Source organism: Palaemon carinicauda, chromosome 20 (assembly GCF_036898095.1).
Source record: "Palaemon carinicauda isolate YSFRI2023 chromosome 20, ASM3689809v2, whole genome shotgun sequence".
Lineage (NCBI taxonomy): Eukaryota > Metazoa > Arthropoda > Malacostraca > Decapoda > Palaemonidae > Palaemon > Palaemon carinicauda.
In genome coordinates this window covers 22558358-22574754 of record NC_090744.1, presented here as the reverse complement: position 1 = coordinate 22574754, position 16397 = coordinate 22558358, and positions in this window count along the sequence as shown.

Sequence of the window (16397 nt, the reverse complement as noted above, 5' to 3'; positions counted from 1 at the left end):
AAAGAGACAGACTTAAAAAAACTGTCTTACGAAGGCCTTCTTTACTGTTGTAAAACCTATACAACGCAACGAGAGAGAGAGAGAGAGAGAGGAGAGAGAGGAGAGAGAGAGAGAGAGAGAGAGAGAGAGAGAGAGAGAGAGAGAGTATTTTTTCAATACTTTTATATTATTTGTAAATGATATAAAAGTATTGAAAAAATACTTTTAGCAACTTTCATACAAACGCCCTCTTTATGTTGCAAAAACCTTTGCAATGCAACGCCATGAGAGAGAGAGAGAGAGAGAGAGAGAGAGAGAGGAGAGAGAGAGAGAGAGAGAGAGAGAGAGAGAGAAAGTATTTTTTTTAATACTTTTATATTATTTACAAATTAGCAACTTTCATTCCAACGTTTTCTTTACTGTTGCAAAACCCTTGCAATGCAACGCCATGAGAGAGAGAGAGAGAGAGAGAGAGAGAGAGAGAGAGAGAGAGTGAGTATTTTTTCAATATTTTATGTTATTTACAAATTAGCAACTTTTATTCCAACGCCTTCTTTAATTGTTGCAAAACCATTGCAATGCAAGAGAGAGAGAGAGAGAGAGAGAGAGAGATTTTCAATATTTTTGTTTATTTGTAAATTAGCAACTTTTACTCCAACGCCTTCATTACTGTTGCAAAACGCTTGTAAAGCAACGCCATGAGAGAGAGAGAGAGAGAGGAGAGAGAGAGAGAGAGAGAGAGAGAGAGAGAGAGAGAGAGAGAGAGAGATATTTTCAATATTTTTGTTTATTTTTAAATTAGCAACTTTTACTCCAACGCCTTCATTACTGTTGCAAAACGCTTGTAAAGCAACGCCATGAGTGAGAGAGAGAGAGAGAGAGAGAGAGAGAGAGAGAGAGAGAGAGAGGGCATGGTTTGCTGGGACCCCCCAAGCTTGTTCCCTGCCCCTAAATTACGTCTCGTGTGACACCGTTCGTGACTGAGACGTGGCCAGAACTACGCGCTTATGAATTATTGCCATTCGTTCCATCTCGCTGGATTTCGCTCGCCTCTAAGACAGTGTTGCCAGATATGGGGAGTTATCCCTAGATTTGGGGATTTTGGTAGTCTGATGGGGATATTCTGTACAAATTTCTATGAAGAAGAAACAAAGAGGAGTAAATCTTTGTATTGTTGCAATTAGTTTGCTTGCATTTATATGAAGTATAGTGAGTAATTTCTATATTAGTAAAGCTTGCAGGATTAGAAGAAAATATATTTGTGGAAAAGGGGATTTTTGGGTTGTTTTGGGGAGTTTTTATCATGAGTTTTGGGGATTTTTATCATGAGTTTTGGGGAGTTTTAGACTAACCCGTCTGGCAACACTGCTTCTACCACTCTCCTCTATTCTCCAAACCTGAAGAAAAACAGTAGAAAATTATAAAGAATTTATTTGTTCATATGGCGTTTTTTAAATCTGTACAAAAAATTGCATAAACAAGAAAATTTTATTTATTTTTTCATATGGTGTTTTTTAAAATCTATACCAAAAAAAAATTGCATAAAGCAAGAACATTTTATAACATAACTCTCCAAACTTGACATAATAAGAATTTTTTTTTTCATATGATTTTTTATATTCTAAGCAAAAAAAAATGCATAAAGCAAGAAAATTTTAGAACTGTGAAATTAATAAACAAGGTTCCCAAACTGAACAAAATATGAATTTGGTTTTTATTTTTTTATAATCTAGTAAAAAAAGGTATGCATCAAGAAAAAGAAATTTTAGAAAGAAGAGATGAAAAAAATAAAGAAATTTGGTACTCCGAACTTACCAAAATAAGAATTTTGGTTCAACTCGTGCGACAAAACTAAGTAGAAACTCAGTAGAGCGCAGACATCCGCCTCGGCAACTTATATCTCTACCTTGACCTCGACCTTTGACCTTAACCTGTATCAATTGGCGTGGATTTTCATACACTCAAATATGAACCAAGTTTGAAGTATCTGTGACAACGATGTCCAAACTTATGGCTGGTTACGTGAATTGGACATTTTACTTGACCGTGACCTTGACCTTTAACCTTAGCATGTATCAATTGGCGTGGATTTTCATACACTCAAATATGAACCAAGTTTGAAGTCTCTGTGACAACGATGTCCAAACTTATGGCTGATTACGTGAATTGGACATTTTACTTGACCGTGACCTTGACCTTTAACCTTAACATGTATTAATTGGCGTGGATTTTCATACACTCAAATATGAACCAAGTTTGAAGTCTCTGTGACAACGATGTCCAAACTTATGGCTGATTACGTGAATTTGACATTTTGCTTGACCGTGACCTTAACCTTTGACATAGACCTTCCAAATAAAGAAATTTGGTACTCCGAACTAACCAAAATAAGAATTTTGGTTCAACTCGTGCGACAAAACTAAGTAGAAACTCAGTAGAGCGCAGACCTCCGCCGCGGCAACTTATATCTCTCCTTTTGCTCCACCTTGACCTTGACCTTTGACCTTAACCTGTATCAATTGGCGTGGATTTTCATACACTCAAATATGAACCCAGTTTGAAGTATCTGTGACAACGATGTCCAAACTTATGGCTGATTACGTGAATTGGACATTTTACTTGACCGTGACCTTGACCTTTAACCTTAACATGTATTAATTGGCGTGGATTTTCATACACTCAAATATGAACCAAGTTTGAAGTCTCTGTGACAACGATGTCCAAACTTATGTCTGATTACGTGAATTTGACATTTTGCTTGACCGTGACCTTAACCTTTGACCTTGACCTTCCAAAATCTAATAATTTCCAGCTTTTTACATAACACTTAATCCCTGCAAGTTTCATTAATCTATGATTAAAATAGTAGCCACACACGCAAATATACAAACAGGGGGTAAAATATAACCTCCTTCCAACTTCATTAGCGGCGGTAATTAGAACCTAACAAAATGTATTAGAAAAAAAAGAGTATTTTAATACCCTTTGCAAAATAACATGTATATACAGCAATGAACGGAACTCGCTGAAATTTGGAAGAATAATTCTTGATTAGAATATTTCTTCTGGTTTATGATGTCCAAAATTTTGTAAAATATAAATGAGGAAAATTTTATATTTAGTGCAATAAATATTCAATACACGGATTATAAGAGAGATTCAAAAACAACAAACTGAGAAGGATATTATTATTATTATTATTATTATTATTATTATTATCATTATTATTATTATTATCATTATCATTATTATTATTATTATTATTATTATTATTATTATTATTATTATCATTATTATTATTATTATCATTATCATTATTATTATTATTATTATTATTATTATTTGCTAAGCTACAACCCTAGTTGGAAACGCAGGATGCTATAGGCCCGATGGCTCCAACAGGGAAATTAACCAATGAGGAAAGGAATTAAAGAAACTACAAGAGAAGTAATTAACAATTAAGATAAATTTAAAGGAGGCTGAAATGATGGTTAAGATTAAAGAAACAACAGAACAGCTGATTCTGCTAAAGTGATCTTGTTATGTTAGATAAAAAAGGGATTTTTTTAATATACGATTAATGCACAAAGAATGTTCAGAACGCTAACATTCAAAAATAGCAAAGAAAAAACTATAATTTCTCCTATACGATAAAGATAATGAAGAGCAAATGCCTGGATATTTATATACATATATATATATATATATATATATATATATATATATATATATATATATATATATGTATATATATATATATATATATATATATATATATATTTATATATATATATATATATATATATATATATATACATATATATATATATATATATATATATATATATATATATATATATATATATATATATATATATTTATAGATATATATATGTGTATATATATGTATATATATATATATATATATATATAAATATGTATGTATATATATTTAATATATATATATATATATATATGAACTGTCTATATATATATGTATATATATATATATATATATATATATATATATATATATATATATATATATATGTGTGTGTGTGTGTGTGTGTACTCTAGTTTGTAATATACAGTTCAGAACGACAACTTTCAAAACTAAAAACAAAAAGAAGTTAGATCTTCAGGCAATTTGCTCACGTAAGTTTTATATATTTATTTCGATCTCTCTCTCTCTCTCTCTCTCTCTCTCTCTCTCTCTCTCTCTCTCTCTCTCTCTCTCGTTCTGCTTACTTTATTCCATAATTTGGTGATGTGAAATTCGACTCGCCCACCATAAGGACCACCCGGGCACGCTACCTGGCCCGTCCTGGAAACTATCGTTCAAAATGCGAGAATATCACTCAACTTACCTTCGAGAAAACCATTCAATTTAAACGAATACATACGAAACAACCTGTATCAATTAGGAACAACCCGCGGTGCTAAAATCTAGAACGATGATATATGAAGTCTGAAGATTGGGTTCGAGATAAGAGACACACTATCAAATTAGTAGTTCTTATCTAATTAATAGTACATTATATGCTATCAGGAAAATGTTAAAAAAAGAGGAAAGAAAAGCAAGAAAAAACGAATTAAAATCTTGACCTGGAGGGATGGCTGGTTTAAAGATGTCCACATGGGTTGTTGTAGCCTGATTGGTAACGTCTGTGTCTGGTGTTTACCAGACGTGGGTTCGAGTCCCGCTCAGAATCGTTATTGCCATTAGTGTCTGCAACCTTACCATCCTTGTGAGCTAGGGATGGGGGGTTTGGGGGAAGCCTATAGCTCTATCTGCTGAGTTATCAGCAGCCATTGCCTGACCCTTCCTGGTCATAGCTTGGGTGGAGAGGAGGCTTGGGCATTGATCATATGTATATATGGTCACTCTCTAGTGCTTTGTCCTGATTGCTAGGACAATGTCACTGTCCCTTGCCTCTGCCATTCATGAGTGGCTTTTAAACCTTCCAACAGCCGCTTGTCGCTCCGCTAAAAAAAGAAAATGATAATCTAACATTACCGTATAAAATATTTCTTGTATCACAATGATGAAGCCGACATAATATGAACCTTCATCACCAGCATAACATCAAAACATTTTCAAAACCTCCACATCAATAACAAGAACTCTTTGATGTACCGATGACTTATTAGTGAATCTCTAATATATCACGAATTGGCACCTGTCACGTCCACATTCACCTCTCATGTTGCCGACTAGGTGAAGCTCTGATTCTTAGAACATCTCTACTTCAGCAGGAATCTCTTCAATTCGGGGGGTCCTTTCCCTAAGTAAGACGCAATCGCTTCCAGATCGTGGCTATCCCGCGTTGAAAGCAATTATTCCGAATAATGAAATGGACGAACATGATCTAAAGCTTTTAAGAACTCAATTTTTTTTTTTTTTTTAGTTTTTTTTTAATGATATAAAAATCAAAAACTGTTGGTTACCATACCTCGTGGTTGTAGCAGCCTTTTGGCAATCTGCTGGACTGGGATTCGAGACTCGTTCAAGCCCGATAGTATCTAGTAGTGTCTGAAGCCTGACCATCCTTGTGAACTAAGAATGGGGTGTTTGGGCGACTACAGGTCTACCTGCTGAGTCATCAGCAGCCATTGACTGGTCCTCCCTGGTCCTAGCTTAGGTAGAGAGGGGACTAGGGCGCTAATCATATTCATATATATATATATATATATATATATATATATATATATATATTTATATATCTATATATATATATATATATATATATATAAATATGTATATGTATATATATCTATATCTATATAGATACTTACATATATATATATATATATATATATATATATATATATATATTCATATATCTATATATATATATGTATATGTATATATATCTATATCTATATAGATACTTACATATATATATATATATATATATATATATATATATATATATATATATATATATATATATATATATATAGTCAGTCTCTAGGGCATTGTCACTGCCCCTTGCCTCTGCCATTCATGAGCAACCTTTAACTCTTTAAACTTTAAAACCAATTCCCGCTCGCACCAGACTCTTGGGTATAGTTTGTTGCAAGATCGTTTATAATATTAAGGGATTAAAACAAAAACATATTCACTCTTCCATTGAATTTTGAACTTACGTCGTGCACCAGGCACCTAAGGTTCGTTGCAAATGTCAGTTACGATAGGTATTAGTAGGTATTAAACCCTGCTCTCTTATCCGGCCCTGAAACAGATATGAACATACAATCTCTCATGGCGGACTTTGCTGGAATAGACAGGACCAACTTTCAGAAATATTATTGAAATAACATAAGATAACTTTTGTAGGTGATTATAAAGAGGGAAATGAAATAAGACATTCGTTATTGAAGGTCTCAATGTTACCCATTGCTTGTTATTATTATTATTATTATTATTATTATTATTATTATTGTTGTTGTTATTATTATTATTATTGTTATCATCATCATTATTATTATTATTATTATTATTATTATTATTATTACATAAGCTACACCCCTACTTGGAAAAACAGGATGCTACAAGCTCTAGGGCTCCAACAGGGAAAAATAGCCCTGTGAGGAAATGAAACAAGGGAAAAAAATTAACCACTGTATATGAAAAGTAATAAGTAAACTATATATAATATTTTAGGATCAGTAAGAACGTAAAAATAGGTCTGCCATATATAAACTAAAAAGAGATTTATGTCAATCTGGTCAACATAAAAACATTTGATGCAAGATGACCATTAGCTACTTTTAATTGGAATATTTAGCTAATATTCTCGATGAATATTTACTTTTACGTTAAATTTTCCTTTTTTTATCTCGGTATTCAATTTTGCTAAAGCTTGTATAGCAATTCAATTGCTTATTATCCTTCTATGTAAGGTATAGCATTTTGGTTCTAAAAAACTATAGCAGTTTTTATTATTATTATTATTATTATTATTACTTGCTAAGCCACAACCCTAGTTGGAAAAGCAGGATGCTATAAGCCCGGGGGCTCCAACAGGGAAAATAGTTCAGTTAGGAAAGGAAACAAGGAAAAATAAAATATTTTAAGAATAACAACAATATTAAAATAAAATTAAAATATTAAGTATCAAGACCAGGGGCTCAGACATGTCCTTATTCGTGTCTGGGTTTGACTAGTGTCATCACCATGCTGGCCACTGTAGACTGGTGATGGTGGGAGACTTTAGTCTATATTTTATATGGGCGTTCAATTTTGTTAAACGCTTTGCAGAAAATCCATGAACTTTCAAGGGCTGCTATCCTGCGTGCCCAAGAAAGATTCGAAGTGTTCGAATTATCCTGGACTCGTCCCCACTAAACCAATTCTGGAGCCTTTGTAGTTTGTTGGGACAGAGTGATAAACCACATTTTACAGACACAAGAACATCACCTAACCGAATGTTTCCTATCTACCCTAACCTTACCTAATCTAACCTAACCTAACCTAACCAACCCAACCCAACCCAACCTAAGGTTCTCCACTTAACCTAACGTAGGAGCCGTATCCTTAGACTGCCGTACTCTTATCTTACCCTGTCCCAACGAACTACATTCACCCCTAAATTCTTTCTGAACGACAAGTTCCTTATTATGTTTCTTCTATGTAATGTATAGCATTTATTAGTCCTCACGAGTTATAGCACTTTTTTACTAAGTGATCTCTATCTAGGGGTTGTGGTCGCCTGGTGGTAGCGTCCTTGCCTGGTGATTGCCAGACTGGGGTTTGAGTCCCGCTCAAACTCGTTAGTTACTTTGGTTGCTGCAACCTCCGCCAGCCTTTTGAGCTAGGGATGGGAGGTTAGGGGGAGCTTACAGATCTACCTGCTGAGTCATCAGCAGCCATTGCCTGGCCCTTCCTTAGTCCTAGCTTGGGTGAAGAGGCGGCTCGGGCGGTGATCATATGTAATATGGTCACCCTCAAGAGTATTGACTAGCTTGCTAGGGCAATGTCACTGTCCCTAGCCTCTGCCATTCATGAGCGGCCTTTTAACATTCAAACATGGAGTAGATGAAAAATGAAAAAAAGATTGACTGCCTTTGATTGACCGAATAACACAAAAGACTAATCGTTCATTGGCTAGTGGAGCGATGTTGTCGCTGATTGGTCGAAACGGATATTGGAAATCTTGTGATTGGTCAATCCGTGTAAAACTTGGGACTGGAGATTTATTAAGGTTGGACGAACTTGAACATTTCATGAATAAATTGAGTTGTTTTTAATTGTATTCTTTATTCTCTTTCTCTTGTTCGTGCACTTACATACTCACCACTCATACGCATGCTATTATACACGCACACGCATACACACACACACATATATATATATACATACATATATATATATATATATATATATATATATATATATACATATATATATATATATATATACACACACATATGTATATATATATATATATATATATATATATATATATATTTATATATATATATATATACATATATATATTGTATGTGTGTATGTATATAAATATATATATATATATATATATATATATATATATATATGTATATATATATATATACGTATATATATGAGTATGTATATATACTGTATGCATATATGTATGTATATACACATGACAATTATACCCCAATTACTTTACAATTACCGCATTTCCATATCTTTTCCAGCCATAATTCCACGCATAGCACATGCAAACAGTCCAACCTTGCTCGGAAACTCAATCCATACTAAAATAAAAAGGAAATATCAATACCAATATTTGCTCTTAAAATAATCTATTACTGCGATAAGTAAATTCATCTTACCGCGCTGTACAAAGACCTGCGGTGAATTATTCAAATACGACTTGATATTTCTTTTGATATATGCGCAATGACTGTCCCCTTAGGGTAATACCCTTAATTGCGCGAATGATTTGTGAAGTAAATAGAGACAATACTGGGTGGGTTTACGTTCGGTTCGAATTATTGTAATTTTTTTGGGATGGTTCTTTGACTGAAGGAAGTTGTAGAATTTTTTTTTTTTTTTTTTTTTTTGTCGTACGGTAATTGTTTTGTGATTTATAATAATAATAATAATAATAATAATAATAATAATAATAATAATAATAATAATAATAATAATAATAACAATAATAATAATAATAATTATAATAATAATAATAGTAATAATTATGATAATAAAATTAATAATAATAATAATAATAATAATAATAATAATAATAATGGGTATTAAAAATCTACAGTTATGTACGTTGTATATTATAAAAATACAGGAGTTTTCGCTTGATGTGTTCTTCAAGATAATAATAATAATAATAATAATAATAATAATAATAATAATAATAATAATAATAATAATAATAATAATAATAATAATAATAATAATAATAATAATAATAATAATAATAATTTGAAAATACTGTAGACGAAACATTGATATCTCTATTGTCTTCTGCAGCCACCCTCTCTATATTGAAGTAATGAAAATGACCAATATAATACAAAGCCAAACTTTAATTATTCCATGTAGCCAAGCGATCATGTTGGCTCGAACGAGTTACCTATGTTGATATACGCCTTTCTTCTCCGCTGACAATATATATTAATAAACTTGAAAATGACAATAGAAGACGCATTAGACCGTGACGCATGCATATTACGTTGTTTATCGGCGACCATCTTCTTGCGAGGCTCCTCGAGAGCCAAGGGCAAAATCGATGGTAGTAATCAAAGGATTTTCTATTACATGTGGATGGATAACGATATTTACCATTGCGTCATGGCGGGTCCTTTTGTTGCAGACCGAGATACAGACGCTGACAAATGGGTGGTTACGGACCCTCCACACTCGGCAATTTAATAAGTGAGGTGGTTGAAATGGCGGGGCAAACGACCAGTGTCTCTTTGCTGGAGTGGATTTCAATCTGAATTCGATCTGTTTATCATTCCTTGCCTTCTTTATATGTTAGATTTTCATCCCTCATTACGAACTAATGTCAATTACACCTGGTTACTAAAGTTTGTTGTAAGCATCTCTTTTCTAGATGTATAATAGGATAGAAATGTATTGGTACTTATGCGGTTTTTAATCACAGTCACTCGTGGATACAGCATATTCTTTAGTACTCCCTGTTTAAATCGTTTTCTTTGATCTGAATGGAATTTTAAACCCGTTTTCTATGACTGGCTCTAGGTTGCCTGTTGTTTACCATAACTGGTCTGGTGAAACTTGTTGATTTACATCTTGATCTTTGTCGTCCACATTATGATTCAAATACTACTACTACTACTACTACTACTACTACTACTAAAGAGTGTTCAATTGTGTGAAAATGTTGCAAATATCCTGTAGTATAGCGAGCTCTAGAGCTCAGTAAATGAGGCCCTCTGATTTCCTAAGTCTTCGTCATCCAGTTTATGTTTCAAGTAATCGTAATAATGACTACTGCTACTACTACTACTACTACTGTTGCTGCTGCTGCTACTACTACTACTGCTACTTTACAAAACACACTTCGAACACCATCGGTCACTTGACTCCAGTCAATAAAGACCAAAAGTAAAAGAGTAGCATCTACTCAAAAGGGAGCTACTTACTACTACTACTACTACTACTACTACTACTACTACTACTACTTTACAAAGTAAACCCACTTCGAACACCATCGGTCACTTAACTCAAACCAATAAAGACCTAAAGTAAAAGAGTAGCATCTACTTAAAAGGGAGCTACTTACTACTACTACTACTACTACAACTACTACTACTACTACTTTACAAAGTAAACCCACTTTGAACAACATCGGTCACTTAACTCAAACCAATAAAGACCTAAAGTAAAAGAGTAGCATCTACTTAAAAGGGAGCTTCTTACTACTACTACTACTACTACTTCTACTACTACTACTACTACTACTTCTACTACTACTACTACTACTACCAGCTACTTTACAAAACACACTTCGAACACCATCGGTCACTTGACTCTAACCAATAAAAACCTAAAGTAAAAAAAAAAGTACCAGCTACTTAAAAGGGAGTTACTTACTACTACTACTACTACAACTACTACTACTACTACTACTACTACAACTACTACCACAACTACTACTACCAGCTACTTTACAAAACCCACATCGAACACCATCGGTCACTTAACTCAACCCAATAAAAACTTAAAGTAAAAAAAAAGGTAGCAGCTACTTAAAATGGAGTTACTTACTACTTCTACTACTACTACTACTACTACTACTGCTGCTGCTGCTGCTGCCACTACTACTACAACTACTACTACTACTTTACAAAACACACTTCGAACACCATCGGTCACTTGACTCAAACCAATAAAAACCTAAAGTAAAAAAAAAAAAAGTAGCAGCTACTTAAAAGGGAGCTACTTACTCTCAGGTTCAATTTACACCACTGAAAACATTATTAATGAGAAGACATTAAAATGGGCAACTGGCTCCATGTGATGAAGTAACAGCAAAAGTCCGATTAGACCAAAAGATGTAATTGATTGTCTACCTCAGGATTCATTTTTCATCTTTCGTCTTCTTGTTCCTCTTTTCTATTCGCCCTTTGTGTCTTTCATTGCCTATTTTCTTTATCTTTTATCTCTTGTTTCTCTTATCTATTTTCTCTATGCGTCTTTCGTTGCCTTATATTAGTCTTTTCCTTCTTATCCTCTATCTCTTGTTCCTCTTCTCTATTCGCCCTTTGTGTCTTTCGCTGCCTCCTTTTTTTTATCTTCTATCTCTTGTTTCTCTTGTCTATTCGCTCTTTGCGTCTTTCGTAGCCTTATATTAATCTTTTCCTTCTTATCTTGTCTCTTGTTCCTCTTCCCTATTCGATCTTTGTGTCTTTCGTTGCCTCTTTTTTTTTTATCTTCTATCTTATGTTTCTCTTATCTATTCGCTTTTTGTGTCTTTCTCTGCCTGATATTAATCTTTTCCTTCTTATCTTCTATCTCTTGTTCCTGTTCTCTATTCGCCCTCTGAGTCTTTCGCTGCCTCCTTTTTTTTTATCTTCTATCTCTTGTTTCTCTTGTCTATTCGCTCTTTGCGTCTTTCGTAGCCTTATATTAATCTTTTCCTTCTTATCTTGTCTCTTGTTCCTCTTCCCTATTCGATCTTTGTGTCTTTCGTTGCCTCTTTTTTTTATCTTCTGTCTTATGTTTCTCTTATCTATTCGCTTTTTGTGTCTTTCTCTGCCTGATATTAATCTTTTCCTTCTTATCCTCTATCTCTTGTTCCTGTTCTCTATTCGCCCTCTGAGTCTTTCGCTGCCTCCTTTTTTTTTATCTTCTATCTCTTGTTTCTCTTGTCTATTCGCTCTTTGCGTCTTTCGTAGCCTTATATTAATCTTTTCCTTCTTATCTTGTCTCTTGTTCCTCTTCCCTATTCGATCTTTGTGTCTTTCGTTGCCTCTTTTTTTTTTATCTTCTATCTTATGTTTCTCTTATCTATTCGCTTTTTGTGTCTTTCTCTGCCTGATATTAATCTTTTCCTTCTTATCTTCTATCTCTTGTTCCTGTTCTCTATTCGCCCTCTGAGTCTTTCGCTGCCTCCTTTTTTTTTATCTTCTATCTCTTGTTTCTCTTGTCTATTCGCTCTTTGCGTCTTTCGTAGCCTTATATTAATCTTTTCCTTCTTATCTTGTCTCTTGTTCCTCTTCCCTATTCGATCTTTGTGTCTTTCGTTGCCTCTTTTTTTTATCTTCTGTCTTATGTTTCTCTTATCTATTCGCTTTTTGTGTCTTTCTCTGCCTGATATTAATCTTTTCCTTCTTATCTTCTATCTCTTGTTCCTCTACTCTATTCGCCCTTTGTGTCTTTCGCTGCCTCCTTTTTTTATCTTTTATCTCTTTTGCTTCTCTTATCTATTCGCTGTTGTGTCTTCCACTGCCCTTTTTTATCTTTTCCTTCTTATCTTCCATCTCTTGTTCCTGTTCTCTATTCGCCCTCTGAGTCTTTCGCTGCCTCCGTTTTTTATCTTCTATCTCTTGTTTCTCTTATCTATTCTCTCTTTGCGTCTTTCATTGCCTCATATTAATCTTTTCCTTCTTATCTTCCATCTCTTGTTCCTCTTCTCTATTCGCTCTTTGTGTCTTTCGCTGCCTCCTCTTTTTTAACTTCTTTCTCTTGTTTCTCTTATCTATTCACTCTTTGTGTCTTTCATTGCCTTATATTAATCTTTGCCTTTTTATCTTTTATCTCTTGGTCCTCTACTCTATTCGCTTTTTGTATTTTTCGTTGCCTCATATTTATTTTTTCCTTCTTATCTTCTATCTCTCTTGTTCCTCTTCTATGTTCGCTCTTTGTGTCTGTCCATTTTTATCTTTTCTTTCTTATCTTCTATCTCTTGTTCCTCTTCTACGTTCGCTCCTTGCGACTTTCATTCTTTATCTTTTCCTTCTTATCTTCTATCTCTTGTTCCTCTTCTCTATTCGCTCTTTGTGTCTATCCTTGCCTCTTTTTTATCTTTACCTTCTTATCTTCTAACTCATTTTTCCTTTTCTTTTACATTCGTCGGTATTACTATTACTATTATCAACTATGTTTAGTATTATCTTTACCATCATTGCTGTAATTGTACTATTCATCCTATCATTGATATTTCTTCTATTATATATTCTATTGTCTTGTTCTTCAATTCATTTCCTAATTTTATCCTCTTTTTAATATATGAAATTGATAATTATCCTTTTTATTTTTTATATGATTTTTTAGCATCAATAATAATGATAATACTTATATTACTATTATCATGACAGTGATAATGGTAATGACATTATTATTATTATTATTATTATTATTATTATTATTATTATTATTATTATTATTATTATTATCCCGACACCCTCCTTAAGAATTATTACCACCATAAGCGGGTTTCATTTGTGCTTGTCATGAACATAATAATGATGAAGTGACTTATCATAATAAAGGTCCCAGTAATTTAAGTGGGCAAGGCATCTTAAATACCTTCATAACAAATAAACTCTCTCTCTCTCTCTCTCTCTCTCTCTCTCTCTCTCTCTCTCTCTCTCTCTCTCTCTCTTTCAGGATGTCTGTAATTCAATAATTCAAGTATATGATGAAAACGTGACAATATTTCTCTCACTTTGAATATATATATATATATATATATATATATATATATATATATATATGTATATATATATATATATATATATATATATATATATATATATATTCGTGGCTAAATGGTATGTCACTGCTGTGCAAGTTTCTCGGACCAGGGTTCGATTCCCCGGCCGACCAAAAGCTATTATCTTTGATTTGATTCCCCCTTGGGTCTCTGATCCCGAGGTATGGAAAGAATCCAAATATTAAGGTAGTATAATATATGGCTTATTTGAATATGAAAAAAACATATGTCTAAATGTGCAAAATTTAATATATATATATATATATATATATATATATATATATATATATATATATATATATACATAAATATATATTTGTGTGTGTGTATAGCCACGAAATGGCTCAATGGTATGTCACTGTTGTGCAAGTTTCTCGGACCAGGGTTCGATTCCCCGGCCGACCAAAAGCTATTATCTTTGATTTGATTCCCCCTTGGGTCTCTGATCCCGATGTATGGAGAGAAACCAAAAATTAAGGTAGTATAATATATGGCTTATTTGAATGTGAAAAAAAAAAACATGTATAAATGTGCAAAATTTAACATATGTATATATATATATATATATATATATATATATAAATATATATATATATATATATATATATATATATATATATATATATATGTGTGTGTGTGTGTGTGTGTGTGCGTGTGTGTATGTATGTTTAAATTTGTGTTTTTACTGGTATGAAATTATTCGCCAATGGCTTTAAAGGTGTTTGAAAGCTTATGCATGCAAAATCTAATTAAAACTCTCATTAACTTTATACACACATACAATATGCTCACAAAGTAATTAACTACTTCCCACCTTATCAGATAATACTTTGTACCTAAAATAAATAATTTAATAACTACTTTCATACTTATCATACTGCCGAGATAACATTCAAGGAACAATCTGGGGTGTCGTACTAATTGCGAACGTAATTGTTATAAGGTAAACACAACATATGCTGTTATTTTGTTATTGTTTATTCGCTCGTCGGCCCAGGCGTTATACGAAGAATTGTGAAGGTGGGAAATATGATGATGATGATGATGATCATCATCATCATCATCATCATCATTATTATTATTATTATTATTATTATTATTATTATTGTTGTTGTTGTTGTTGTTGTTGTTATTATTATTATTATTATTATTATTATTAGTATTAGTATTATTATTATTATTATTATTATCATTATTATTATTATTATCATCACTTCCTAAGCTACAAACCTAGTTGGAAAAGCAGGATGATATGAGCCCAGCGGCTCCAACAGGGAAATTAGCCCAGTGAGGAAAGGAAACGGGGAAAAATAAGAATTTAAGAAAAGTAACAATCAATTTTGCTTGAGGCTTCCAATTCTGTTTTTAATTTTCGAGTTTCTGGTTTAAAGAATAGTCTATTTTGATCCTATTTGAATCTATTTAGCTAAAAACATACTGTTAAATTATAATTTCTGATATTCAACTTCATCTTCAATAGTAGATTTTCCTTTTTCTTCTATGATACACCATTTCTTTTAAGCAGAATTTAAAGTAACCGGTAAACCAGTGTCCTTGTATAGCCCAGACCTGAAGGAATAGTTTAAAAAGTTGGATTTAGATCGTGAAAGTCTAAGAAAACCATAACACAGCGATATCGCCTAATTTTGTGATGACGTCACTATTAAAATTCTAATTATAAACTTAGTATGTTGGCCTATTCGAAACGTTCCTGCCTAGCGTCTGCCGGACTGGGGTTCGAGTCCCGCTCAAAATAGTTTCTTGTAGTGTCTGCAAAACTCACCATCCTTGTGAGCTAAAGTTGTGGAGTTGGGGGAGCCTATAGGTCTACATGCTGAGTCAACAACAGCCACTGCCCTGCCCTCCTTGGTCCTAGCTTGAGGGAGAGTGGGCTTGGGCACTGATCATATGTATATATTGTCATTCTCTAGGGCATTGTCTTGCTAGCTAGGCAATGTCACTGTCCCTTGCCTCTGCCATTCATGAGCGTCCTTTAAACCTTTAAACTTGACAACGCTGAGATTACTAAACAATTCTTCTTCACCCAAGGGGTTACTGCACTGTAATAGTTCAGTGGATAATTTACTCTTGGTAAGGGTAGAAGAGACTCTTCAGCTAGCAGCTATTCTAGGACGAGGACACTCCAAGATCAAACCATTGTTCTCTATGTCTTGGGTAGTACCATAGCTTCTGTAGCATGGTCTTCCACTGTCTTGGGTTAGG